The following is a 14,836-nucleotide window of genomic DNA, read 5'->3' as shown; positions in this document are numbered from 1 at the left end:
AGGTACACAAACATAATCCGAGGCCAACACCGCGGTGGTCTGAGCCCGACGGGCGTTGGCCTGCACCCAGGCCCTGGGCGGGTCGGGGGGCCATCGGGGTGCCAACCCAACCAGGAGGTTTTTTGCCCAGGCCTGCGAGCGCGCCGCCGCCATTTTGCCTGCAGGACGACAGAGAGCTCAGGCGGGCAGACCTGTAACAGGCATAGCCTAAGGCTAACAAAGCGGGGGTCCAGGCCCCAAAAGGCACAGGACTGACCCCAAGAACTGGGTGGCTTGGTGGGCCATCTGTGAGTCAACCCGCCCAGGTGATTGTTAGCAAAGCAGACTCTCCCGGCGCTTTCAGGGAGCGCGGGCGCACACGCCCGCCATCCTAGTCACCTGGCAAACCCAATTAACAGTCAAAGCCATAGGGGAACTTTGCTCGGACCTTGGCCTCCCAGGCTTTTGCCTGGACTCAGGGACTGGGCAGCCAGGCTAACCTTGTGTGCGATAGCCCGGTTGGCAGATCGGCTGCCCAGCGGAGTGAGCGGAACTCAGGGGAGGTCACAGTAGCATACACCGTCGGCACTCCCTGGGAGTGCACACGGGCTCCATCTGCTCCACAGACACAATCTGGGGCAAGGCCTCAGGCAGAAGCCCTTAGCTCTACTCTCTCCGCTTCCGGATCCAGATCAGTCTGGGCGGCAGCATTACATCTCCAAGTCCTGCAAGTGGCTAGCTGGGCTTCCGGGCGGCCAGCTGGGAGAAGTCAGTGTGCTCCAGTGAATCCAGCGGGCCCCAGCGGGAGCCTTCGGGTGCCTGCTTTGGGATCTGAACAGCCTGGGCAGCAGCACACTGTCTACAAGCAGTGCAGGAGGTAAGCTGTGCACCAGAGGCCAACTGGGAAGGGGCAGCTTGCACTGGTGAGTCCAGCACTGACAAGATAAACTAACACCAGTGAGATCTAGATGGCAAAAGGCAAACGCAGGAACGTCACTAACAGAAATCAAGGCAATATGGCAACATCTGAACCCAATTCTCCTCTACCAACATGTCCTGGATACCCCATCACACCAGTAAAACAAGATTTGGATTTAAAATCACTGGTCATGATGCTGGTACAGGAACACATGAAGGTCATACATAAAGAAATTCAGGAGACAATGGATCAAAAGGTAGAAGCCCTTGCAAGGGAAACACAAAAATCATTGAAAGAAATCCAGGAGAATACAAAAGCCATCAAGGAGGAAATGCAAAAAACACTTAAAGAAATACAGGAGAACTTTGCTCAACAGGCTGAGGTCATGAAAGACGAAACACAAAAATCTCTTAAAGAAATACAGGAGAACTTTGGTCAACAGGCTGAGCTCATGAAAGAGAGAACACAAAAATCTCTTAAAGAATTACAGGAAAACACAAACATGCAAGTGAAGGAGCTAAGCAAAACCATCCAGGATCTAAAATCAGAAGTAGAAACAACTAAGAAAACTCAAAGGGAGACAACTTTGGAGATAGAAAGCCTTGGGAAGAAATCAGGGGACAGAGATACAAATATCAACAACAGAATACAAGAGATAGAAGAAAGAATCTCAGATGCTGAAGATTCCATAGAAACCATGGACTCAACAGTTAAAGAAAATGCAAAATGCAAAAAGCTTGTAACCCAAAATATCCAGGAAATCCAGGACACAATGAGAAGACCAAACCTAAGGATTATAGGCATAGAGGAGAGTGAAGATTTACAACTTAAAGGGCCAGCAAATATCTTCAATAAAATTATGGAAGAAAACTTCCCTAACCTAAAGAGAGAGATGCCCATGAATATACAAGAAGCCTACAGAACTCCAAACAGACTGGACCAGAACAGAAATACTTCCCGTCACATAATAATCAAAACACCAAATGTTCTAAACAAAGAAAGAATACTAAAGGCAGTAAGAGAAAAAGGCCAAGTAACATATAAAGGAAGACCTATCAGAATCACAGCAGACTTTTCACCTGAGACTATGAAGGCTAGAAGGTCCTGGGCAGATCTCATGCAGACTCTAAGAGAACACAAATGCCAACCAAAACTACTATATCCAGCAAAACTCTCAATCACCATAGATGGAGAAACTAAGATATTTCATGACAAAACCAAGTTTACCCAATATCTATCCACAAACCCGGCCCTAAAAAGGATAATAGGAGGACAACACCAATACAAGGAGGGAAACTTCACCCTGGAAAAAGCAAGATAGTAACCTTTCATCAAACCCAAAAGAAGTTAAGCATTCAAATTTAAAAAATAACGTCAAAAATGATAGGAAGTAACAATCACTATTCCTTAATATCTCTTAACATCAATGGACTTAATGCCCCAATAAAAAGACACAGACTAACTGAATGGATACGTAAACAGGACCCTACATTTTGCTGCTTACAGGAAACACATCTCAGGGTCAAAGACAAACACTACCTTAGAGTAAAAGGCTGGAAGACAATTTTACAAGCAAATGGTCTCAGGAAACAAGCTGGAGTAGCCATTTTAATATCAGATAAAATTGACTTTCAACCCAAAGTCATCAAAAGAGACCCTGAGGGTCACTTCTTGCTGGTCAAAGGAAAAATACAAAAAGAAGAACTGACAATCCTGAACATCTATGCCCCAAATGTAAGGGCACCCTCTTTTGTAAAAGAAACTTTATTAAAACTAAAAGCACACATTGCACCTAACACAATAATTGTGGGTGACTTCAACACTGCACTTTCCTCAATGGACCGATCAGGAAAACAGAAACTAAACAGGGACACAATGAAACTAATTGAAGCTTTGGACCAATTAGATTTAACAGATATATATAGAACATTCTATCCTAAAACAAAAGAATATACCTTTTTCTCAGCACCTCATGGTACCTTCTCCAAAATCGACCATATAATTGGTCACAAGACAGACCTCAACAAATATAAGAAGATCGAACTAATCCCATGCCTCCTATCTGATCACTATGGAGTAAAAGTGGTCTTCAATAGCAACAGAAACAACAGAAAGCCCACATACACGTGGAAACTGAACAATACTCTACTCAATGATACCTTGGTCAAGGAAGAAATAAAGAAAGAAATTAAAGACTTTTTAGAACACAATGAAAATGAAAACACAACATACCCAAATCTATGGGACACAATGAAAGCAGTGCTAAGAGGAAAACTCATAGCCCTGAGTGCCTCCAAAAAGAAAATGGAGAGAGCATACATTACCAGCTTAATGACACACCTGAAAGCCCTGGAACAAAAAGAAGCTATTTCGCCCAGGAGGAGTAGAAGGCAGGAAATCATCAAACTCAGGGCCGAAATCAATCAAGTAGAAACAAAGAGAACCATACAAAAAATCAACAATACCAGGAGCTGGTTCTTTGAGAAAATCAACAAGATAGATAAACCCTTAGCCAGAATGACCAAAGGGCACAGAGAAAGTATCCAAATTAACAAACTTAGAAATGAAAAGGGAGATATAACAACGGAAACTGAGGAAATCCAAAAAATCATCAGATCCTACTACAAGAGCCTATACTCAACACAACTGGAGAATCTGGAGGAAATGGACAATTTCCTTGACAGATACCAAATACCAAAATTAAATCAGGACCAACTAGACCATCTAAACAGTCCCATAATGCCTAAAGAAATAGAAGGAGTCATAGAAAGTCTTCCAACCCAAAAAAGCACAGGACCAGATGGCTTCAGTGCAGAATTCTACCAGACCTTCAAAGAAGAGTTAACACCAATACTCTTCAAACTATTCCACAAAATAGAAACAGAAGGAACACTACCCAATTCCTTCTACGAAGCCACAATTACGCTGATACCAAAGCCACACAAAGATCCAACAAAGAAAGAGAACTTCAGACCAATTTCCCTTATGAACATCGATGCAAAAATACTCAATAAAATTCTTGCCAACCGAATCCAAGAACACATCAAAACGATCATCCACCATGATCAAGTAGGTTTTATCCCAGGAATGCAGGGTTGGTTCAATATACGGAAATCCATCAATACAATCCACTACATAAACAAACTCAAAGAACAAAACCACATGGTCATTTCATTGGATGCTGAAAAAGCATTTGACAAAATTCAGCATCCCTTCATGCTTAAAGTCTTGGAGAGAACAGGAATTCAAGGCCCATACCTAAACATAGTAAAAGCAATATACAGCAAACCGGTAGCCAGCATCAAACTAAATGGAGAGAAACTTGAAGCAATCCCACTGAAATCAGGGACCAGACAAGGCTGCCCCCTTTCTCCTTATCTTTTCAATATTGTACTTGAGGTACTAGCTCGGGCAATTCGACAACATAAGGAGGTCAAAGGGATACAAATTGGAAAGGAAGAAGTCAAACTATCATTATTTGCAGACGACATGATCGTCTACCTAAGTGACCCAAAGAACTCCACTAGAGAGCTCCTACAGCTGATAAACAACTTCAGCAAAGTGGCAGGTTATAAAGTCAACTCAAGCAAATCAGTGGCCTTCCTATACTCAAAGGATAAGCAGGCTGAGAAAGAAATTAGGGAAATGACCCCCTTCACAATAGCCACAAACAGTATAAAGTATCTTGGGGTGACTCTTACCAAACATGTGAAAGATCTGTATGACAAGAACTTCAAGACTCTGAAGAAGGAAATGGAAGAAGACCTCAAAAAATGGGAAAACCTCCCATGCTCATGGATCGGCAGAATCAATATAGTTAAAATGGCCATTTTGCCTAAAGCACTATACAGATTCAATGCAATACCCATCAAAATCCCAACTCAATTCTTCACAGAGCTAGAAAGAGCAATTATCAAATTCATCTGGAACAACAAAAAACCCAGGATAGCTAAAACTATTCTCAGCAACAAAAGGAAATCTGGGGGAATCAGTATCCCTGACCTCAAGCAATACTACAGAGCAATAGTGTTAAAAACTGCATGGTATTGGTACAGTGACAGACAGGAGGATCAATGGAACAGGATTGAAGATCCAGAAATGAACCCACACACCTATGGCCACTTGATCCTCGACAAAGAGGCTGAAAACATCCAATGGAAAAAAGATAGCCTTTTCAACAAATGGTGCTGGTTCAACTGGAGGTCAGCATGCAGAAGAATGCGAATTGATCCATCCTTGTCTCCTTGTACTAAGCTCAAATCCAAATGGATCAAGGACCTCCACATAAAGCCAGACACTCTGAAGCTAATAGAAAAGAAACTGGGGAAGACCCTTGAGGACATCGGTACAGGGAGAAAGTTTCTGAACAGAACACCAATAGCGTATGCTCTAAGAGCAAGAATTGACAAATGGGACCTCATAAAATTACAAAGTTTCTGTAAGGCAAAGGACACCATCAAGAGGACAAATCGGCAACCAACAAATTGGGAAAAGATCTTCACGAATCCTACATCAGATAGAGGGCTAATATCCAATATATATAAAGAACTCAAGAAGTTAGACTCCAGAAAACCAAACAACCCTATTAAAAAATGGGGGTACAGAGTTAAACAAAGAATTCTCACCTGAAGAACTTCGGATGGCGGAGAAGCATCTTAAAAAATGCTCAACTTCATTAGTCATTAGGGAAATGCAAATCAAAACAACCCTAAGATTTCATCTTACACCAGTCAGAATGGCTAAGATTAAAAATTCAGGAGACAGCAGGTGTTGGAGAGGGTGTGGAGAAAGAGGAACACTCCTCCACTGCTGGTGGGGTTGCAAATTGGTACAACCACTCTGGAAATCAGTCTGGCGGTTCCTCCGAAAACTGGGCACCTTACTTCCAGAAGATCCTGCTATACCACTCCTGGGCATATACCCAGAAGACTCCCCACCATGTAATAAGGATACATGTTCTACTATGTTCATAGCAGCCCTATTTGTAATTGCCAGATGCTGGAAAGAACCCAGGTATCCCTCAACAGAAGAGTGGATGCAAAAAATGTGGTATATCTACACAATGGAGTACTATTCAGCCATTAGAAACAATGAATTCATGAAATTCTTAGGCAAATGGATGGAGCTAGAGAATATCATACTAAGTGAGGTAACCCAGACTCAAAAGGTGAATCATGGTATGCACTCACTAATAAGTGGATATTAACCTAGAAAACTGGAATACCCAAAACATAATCCACACATCAAATGAGGTACAAGAAGAAAGGAGGAGTGGCCCCTGGTTCTGGAAAGACTCAGTGAAACAGTATTCAGCAAAACCAGAACGGGGAAGTGGGAAGGGGTGGGTGGGAGGACAGGGGAAGAGAAGGGGGCTTGCGGGACTTTCGGGGAGTGGGGGGGCTAGAAAAGGGGAAATCATTTGAAATGTAAATAAATTATATCGAATAAAAAAAAAAAAAGAAGGTAAAAAAAAAAAAAAAAAAAAAAAAAAAAAAAAGAAAAAGTTTATTTTGAAGTAGGGTGGAGCTGCGTATGGAGGGAAGAGAGTGTGGCAGGCTGATAAATTATTGCTACAGAATATTTATGAAACTTCGGGAGAAAGGACAAACAGCGCTTGTTGATTGATACCTGGAATATGTTTTTATTGTCTAATAAAATATTGGATGCAGCTGTACCTGTAAGACTTAGCTGCTGTGCATGTGATCGTCAGTGGGAGCCGCTGGAGCGTGTTACCCCTTGCCATACACTGTTTTGATAGGATAGTAAGCTCAGCTCTGCTGTAGGCTTCAGTACAATTTATGTGAATTGTATTTCCCTGTTTAGTCATTGAATCATATTGTGATATGGGCATGGTAAGTTTTGTAATTTGCTTTCCTGTGTGAAGAGTACTTTTCTTCTACTGAAGGTTCATTGCTGCATACTTTTTTTTTTATGTTAGGCATTATGTCATTACAAAGATTTACAGTTATTTAATAATGATTTATTGTAGTTATTTATTCTGCCAGCTGTGTCACTCTTTCGGTAGAATTTGTAAATCAAATTTATATAGAAATTTACCAGGACATGCATTTCAGGATTTAAAAAAATATACTTTAAAATTTTTTGAAGTGGTAACTTAACAACCGTTGTTAATGTTCAGCCTCTGCCATGTCTCTCCCACAACCACTGCGAAGAGGACCCTGTTAAGTCTGTTAAAATAGTTTCTGGTTTATCCTCTTTACTTTCAGACTTTTAGTGTCATGTTGTATTTGACCTGGGATGTTCACACGACATTAAGGAACGTGGAAACATCTTGACATAAGGCTCTCTGCAGTATCATAAGTTTTAATCACTACTAAAGTGCTCATCCAGGATCTAACTGAGAGCATATTTAGGAGGTTGTGGAATCCCCTTCCTTTGCTCAGAGCTCACTGGCTGTAGCCATGATGGCTGCATTGTGTTTTGGTTCATTGGGCAACTCACACTTTTTCTGTTACTTTGTTATATACAAACGCCAAGTTGTGTTTTATTTTTTTTCTTTTTAAGGCTGTGTTTACTTAACACCATGTCTTTTGTTGTTGTCAGCACAGAATCAGAATCTAAATACAATCTAAATACTTGATTTCCAAGAGTGCATGAGAATTTTAGTTCTAAGATTAAAACACTAAGTTTTATGTACAACCTCACGAAACCTCTTTTGATTAATTGATGGCATTGTTCAAATGTTTTGATATGGTAATGACTCTCTTAATGTTCCTTAAAGTTTCAGTCACCAATTAATTATACCTAAAGATGGAGGTTTTGGTTCAAGAGGGAAGTGAAAACATTAAAAGTATTCCAGACTCAACATTTTTTCTACTGGTGTATATTTCTTTATCATGCTGGGCACTAGTAAATCAGAATGAATTCAAGAAAGAAACAAAGGCATCCCAAACAGCTTCCCACCTGAAGGTAACCCTTTGTCACACAGCTTCATTTGGACTACATGTAGCAGGGGAACAATGACTTCTAAATTCGTTTCTTTTTTTGTTTGTTTGTTTTCATATAATTTTTATTGGATATTTTATTTATTTACATTTCAATCTTCCCAATTCCCTCCCCCCAGCTAGAAAATCCAGAAAATCTCACCCGCTCCTGATTGTTTGAGTGTATGCCACACACACACACACACACACACACACACACACACACACACACTTCTGCCTCCCTGCCCTCAAATTCCCCTACACTGGGGCATCGAGCCTTCATAGAACCAAGGCCTCTTCTTCCATTGATGCCTCACAAAGGCCATCCTCTGCTACATATGTGATTGGAGCCTTGGGTCCCTCCATGTGTACTCCTTGTTTGGTGGTTTAGACCCTGGGAGCTCTGGTTGGTTGATATTGTTGTTCTTTCTATGGAGTTGCAAACCTCTTCAACTGCTTCAGTCCTTTCTCTAGCTCCTCCATTGGGGACCCCGTGCTCAGTCCAATGGTTGCCTGCAAGCATCCGCCTCTATTTCTCAGGCTCTGACAGAGCCTCTCAGGAGAAAACTATATCAGGCTCCTGTCAGCATATACTTCTTGGCATCCACAATAGTGACTGTATATGGGATGAATCCCCAGGTGGGGCAGTTTCTGAATGACCTTTCCTTCAGTCTTTGCTCCATACCTTTTCTCAGTATTTTCTGAGTATTTTGTTCCCCCTTCTAAAAAGGATCAAAGAACCCACACTTTGGTCTTCCTTCTTCTTGAGCTTCATGTGGTCTGTGAATTGTTTCCTGGGTGTTCCAAGCTTTTGGGTTAATATCCACATATCAGTGAGTACATACCATGTGTGTTCTTTTGTGATTGGGTTACCTCACTCAAGATGATATTTTCTAGTTTCATCCATTTGCCTAAGAATTTCATGAAGTCATTGTTTTTAATAGCTGAGTAGTATTCCATTGTGTAAATATACCACATTTTCTGTATCCATTCTCCTGTTGAAGGACATCTGGGTTCTTTCCAGCTTCTGGCTATAATAAATAAGACTGCTATGAACATAGTGGAGCATATGTCCTTGTCATATTCATTTCTTTTTTAAGGCATAATTTTTAAAAGTGTTCTTAAAAACATTGCATGGCAGTTGATTTTTGCCTTCAGATGGGAATTCTGTATGTTAAGTAGAATCTTTACACTGTCATATTAAAAGAAGAATAATGTTAGACAGCTTAGTGGTAGAGGGCTGATCATGCATGTTCGAGGTACAATCCATATCCACCCACACTGGCAAACATTTTTAATAATAATTGAAAATATGTACAAAACAATTTGCTTAGGAAAATATACCATGAAGGAGCTTATATACCAGAAAAACATTTACATCTTTTTATGAGTTGTGACTAAGAGTAATTGATGAATCCATAGTATAAGGGATAAAGAAGTGTTATGAGAGGGAACAGAGGCTGCACTTCTTTGGGCATATAGAGGGTATGTATGTATGTATGTATGTTTGTATGTATGTATTCTGAGCAAGCACTTTCTCCTGAGATATATCCCCAGCCAGAAGAGAGGCTCTTCTTGAAGGTTTTAATTTGTGGTTTCTTAGAGGTAGCACTTGCTTTCCTTAAAAGCATTTAGAATGTCATGTTGAAGAGATCATGGAGGAAGATGGAGGACTTTCTTTTACATTGTCTCAGCCAGCATCAAGTGTTCATGGTACCCTAGGCAGTTTACCTACAGTTGGTTAAATATTTAGGAAAGGACATTTAGAAGCACGTCTTCATGAATCTGGCCTTAGCTTGGACTTTGTCAGTTCTTTATTTTATTTTCCTTTTGTTTTGATCTGAAAACCTTTAAAATATGATTCTAACTAGAAACTTTAAAAGAAACGACAAAATTCAGTAATGAAGACGCCTCATCTTACAAGTGAGTCTTTACTGGCTAATGATGAATGCTCTGACAGGCTGAGGAGCTGAGGGAACAAAGAAAACAAGGCAAAGTGCTCAGTCAGCAAAGGCTTCCAGTGCTGTTGAGGGAGCAGCCTGGAGAAGCACACCCTGGGCTTAGCCCCTCTCCTCATCTAGTGTTCATTCCTTCATCCAAATTTCTTAAATACCTTTGAATACTGGGCAGTTTGCCAAATGTGGTAAGACTATAGAAGTTAAACACTTGAATTTGCTTTTAAGCCCCGACGAGTAGGAGGTTTAATTGTTTGTTAACAAAACTCTGAAATGGGCAGGGAACAGTTATATGAGAACAGTTACAAAGGTCTGATTCACACACACTGAGTTTGGGGCCTGAGAGGAAGGCTCTTGAGTGTGGAAAATCACAAAGATTTAAGTGCTTGTGCGAGAGAGCATATACACTGGCCTCCTGGTTTAGTAGTTTACTGTGAGTTCTGGAAAGAGGCTCCTTCCTAAAGAGCATGGACAGGTGATCCCCTATAGAGATGTAAACACTGGGCGTAGTGTCTCTGTAGTTTATAGCAAAGCCAGAGGTGCTGTTGTTTTGGGGTGAGCTTCCAGTTGGGATTATAAGGTAGAAAATGTCTATAAACATAGTGCCAACGCTCTGCTATATTTAATTTGCGAAATTATTTTGAGGTAGAAAAAAATTGGGCCACAAATACAAATACTGATACTTAAAATTTTCTGTAAACAAGTTTTTGAGTTATCCTACATGATCTTTTTAAAATGGAAGTACTTGTAAATTGCTAATTTGTTTCATCTAATTGCAGGTGGAGTGGCCTCAGGTGCTACCATGTCATGGGCTTTCCATTTTCTGTTTAAATATACTGTATTTCCAAGTGTTTATATACTTGTAGCATACAGAAAAACAGCAAGCTCTTTTGTTCTTGTACCTTGTATTCTGTGGGAATGTGGACATACAACCCTCACCCCAACCCCTGCCAACCGAATACTTACTGTTTCGATCTCTCTCTCTCTCTCTTCTTATATTCACTGCCCATTGTTCCTAGAAAACCACAAAGCTTGCATTGACTGGTTGAAGAGCATGGTTCTCCAGTCTCAAGGCCTGTGCAGTTGACCTATATAATCTCACCTCTTATTAATTCATTGCATCTGTCTGTCCAAGGTGCAGTGCTCCTGTGTACTTCCTCATGATGCCTTCCTGTTTAGAGTGCTGTCACAAGTCCTCTCAGGACCAAATTATTTCTGCTGCATTCATACTGAAGCTAGCAACACTTGCACTGATTTGGGGACTTTAAGAGAGCAAGTATTTACACCTTCTCTTTCCACTTAGGGTTTGTACATGCCTGCCTGACTAACCCGGAAGTCAGGAAGTGAGGGGACTTTGTTTAAAATGGTATAACTCTGAAGACATGGGCACTGTTTCCAGCCTCCTCCAGAGAAGAAACGAAGTTGCTTAGCTTATTTGGACCTATAAACCCTGTAACTCTGTTTGGTCATCTGTGTGTCCAGGCCACAGTATTGGGCTCTTCTCTCCTTTGTACTCTCTTTTTATTTTATACTTTAGACAGTAATGCCACAGACAGTGAGGATTTTCTGCACCTTTTGTGATTTTCTTGGAGATCCAAGAAATTTGCTTGGAGATGATTTTAAAAAGATCATGTAGGATAACTTTCTTGGAGATCCAAGAAATTTGCTTGGAGATGATTTTAAAAAGATCATGTAGGATAACTCAAAAACTTGTTTACAGAAAATTTTAAGTATCAGTATTTGTATTTGTGGCCCAATTTTTTTCTACCTCAAAATAATTTCGCAAATTAAATACAGCAGAGCGTTGGCACTATGTTTATAGACATTTTTCTCTTTCTTTTTAACAGCTACATAATATTCCATAGAAATATCATAATAAATTAAAACAAATTCTAAAAGCACGAAAATGTACATGTTAGTTGTACAATATGTAATTATTGTACATAAAATGATAAGCTGACTACAAAAATGATAAACTTGGTAGAACATTGAAATTTTAAAAATGGTGTATTCCCAGATTTCTTTTGGTTTAAACTCTTCTGGGAAATAATTTCCCCAAGCCCTAAAGAGATTCATGTTAAGTGGTGTTCAGATTGAAAAACAATTGACAAATACTTTTACTTCTTAAGGAATCAAGATAGTATTTAACAAATTTCAAGGAAATGGTAAAAATGAAACAACACAGCCAGTTGAGGTGAGTACATGCTTTGAAAGTAGACCCACTCAGTCTTAAATTTTCACCTCAACAAGATTTGGCCAAGTGATTTCATCCTGCTAGTTTCCTCATTGATAAGGGAGATACATTGATATTAGTACCTACCTCATTAGTACCTACCTCATGGGGCTTATGAAAAACAAAATGAAATGTATTTGATACAAATGGGAATCATACACATACACACACACACACACACACACATACATATGAGGTATCTCTTGTTCTCTCTGTCAACATGATCAGACTTTGGCTACAAATAGTATCTCAAATACTGTACTTCTTAGTAAACTTGCTTGGACTGCATCATAGGGTTATAGAAGAGCTCCTGGTCCTAACTATAGCCTTTGTCATTGTTGTTCTCATCTTCTTTATTTCTTAGCCCTGGTCTTTCACTCAACACCTTGTCATTAAGGACCCCTGTTCCTGTTCGCTCAGGTCAAGTGGATGGATACTAATCTACTCTAATACACACACACACACACACACACACACACACACACACACACACACACACTGATATAGATTATATACATATATATATAATAGAGAAATTAGAATATATATAGGACTTAGAATCTACATTATTAAGCAAGGTCACATGACCTCAAAAACAAATGAATCACATCTTTTCTCTCATGCAGAATCAAGTCACTAACGTATGTGTAGATGTTGACAAATGTACTTGTGGATACCCTGTAACATGAAGAAAAGCTAAGCACAAGGGAATGATGTGGTCATTGATTTCAGGTCATTGATGAGTTAAGGGAACAGAGTAGTTTTTTCTGATTGAAATGTTGTCATAGAGTTTGGGCTTTTTTTTATTAGATGAATACATAAAATATATTCAATACTTAAAGAGTAAAATTTAATATGAAAAATCCTAGATTCTACTTTGAGTTGCAGTTCTAACAGAACATAAGTTCATTACCTTACATAGGCTTTGGGTCTGGTATGTAGTGTTTTTATTTATTTGCATTTTTATAATAAGGCTTATGAAAAGAAAAATGGAATGTATGTAGGGGAATTTTGATCCTTTTCACAGTATCTGGCATACAGCAGGTAAACACTGAATGCAATAAATGTCTATTTATAATGATTAAGGTAAGAATTCTAGTTGCTGGATTTTTGACCAATTCCATCTTTATGTAACTTGTCACTATGCCTTATAGAGTCTTAGCCAATGGACATATTTGCTTTCTTCCTTAACTCTTAGGATATGGCTTGGCTTTGCAATCTCTGGAAAGCAGGGCATGGAAACACTGTTTTTTCTATGCACCGTATATAGAATGCCCAGTGCTGGAGTTAGCCACGAGTCAGAGTATCTACCAGGGCTTGTGCTTGGAAAAGTTCATTGTCTGGCTCATGGGGCTATATGCAAAGAGCTAGAATCTGTCCAACTGTTGATGACTTCCAATCTTACCTATTTTAAGTTCTCAGTTTAAATACAATTTGCCTGGGAAGTTTCTTGAAAGTTTAATATTTGGTTTTGTCAGGTCAGTAGGAGAAACTCTGGTATACCATGAGTTTTCAATATATGGCCACTGCTTTAAACTCTGCTGTCAAAGCAATATGGTAGACCCAAGCCTAGAAAATGGTCCTGGTTCTGTTACCAACTCATTTTGTGTTCAGCCTCAGTTTCCTTGGTTGTAAAGCAATCATATTAAATTAGTCACCCCCAACCTCCCCGCGGGATGCCTCAAATTACAAAGGCTAAGACACCCAGGCTCTGCACTGCTCTTCCCCCATGTTCAGAATTCACATCTTCATTTTTCAAAGAAAAGATTTCCATTGATTGAAAGAAAATGCAATGGAAAACATGTGGAGCTGTGCATGGTGGTGCACACCTTTAATCCCAGCACTCAGGAGGCAGAGGAAGGTGGATCTCAGTGAGTTCAAGGCCAGCCTTGTTTAAATACCATTTTCCTTTGTGTGTGGGAATGAACTCTCCATATGTAGTACTTGAAAGGCTCAAGTAGCCAGGCAAACAACAAAATGAGGAAAACAGGTGATGGTTGAACAGACTGGTGGGGGAGGGGTGCCTGCTAAAAAGACAGTAGCTTCTGTTCCACCCCAGTTTAGAGTTGTTGAAAAGGAATATTTATGCTATACCTTTAGTTTCCCAACACTTACCTTTTGTCTCTGTCTAACTCACCCTTTATATGTGAACTTTATATGTTGGCCATTAATTAAAACACAGGCCAAACAAAAATGCCCAAAGCCATCTAGTTTGAAATCTATACACACACACACACACACACATACTGTGCATATGTGTGTGTGTGTGTGTGTGTGTGTGTGTGTGAGAGAGAGAGAGAGAGAGAGAGAGAGAGAGATTCATATTTGTTGAGTATCTATGTCTAGAAACTAGGTAAACCTTTTGTACTAACCAAAGTATTTGGTTTTCACAATGATTCTATGAATTACTTCTACTACTACCATTTGGAGGTAGAAAATTTGGGTTAAGTGATTTGGTCAGTAAGTAAAAGCTTCTACAGATAGTCAATCCTATGTTTAAAAAATGTCTCCTTGCTGGAGTTCTAACCACATACACAGTTGACTGCTGGGCATGCAATGTGAATAAATGGCACATGGGCTGCTGTATGGCAGAAGCTGCTGAGTCATATGGAGATAGCTGTATGATACCAGTTCAGTGCATACATGTGCGTGATAGGATAAAATACTGAGTACTGTGTACTTTTATACTTTATGATTTTTTAATAAAGCTCAGTTAGATCATTGTCATTTTTTAAAAAGAAATTTTAGTCTTTCTCTTTGCTGCAAGCAAACCAGACTCACTGAGCTTTGGATCTAGTACCATCTG

General features: G+C 39.8%; 1 pseudogene; it reads left to right on the top strand.

The window, feature by feature from the left end:
• The first annotated feature begins 13,841 nt into the window (after window positions 1-13,841).
• The window catches only part of LOC127685015 (ubiquitin-conjugating enzyme E2 G1-like), a 368,466-nt pseudogene continuing 367,471 nt past the window's right edge, over window positions 13,842-14,836 (top strand).

Source organism: Apodemus sylvaticus, chromosome 5, assembly GCF_947179515.1.
Source record: "Apodemus sylvaticus chromosome 5, mApoSyl1.1, whole genome shotgun sequence".
NCBI lineage: Eukaryota > Metazoa > Chordata > Mammalia > Rodentia > Muridae > Apodemus > Apodemus sylvaticus.
Note: the sequence above shows the minus strand (reverse complement) of the source record. Positions and strands in the feature narration are given on the sequence as shown.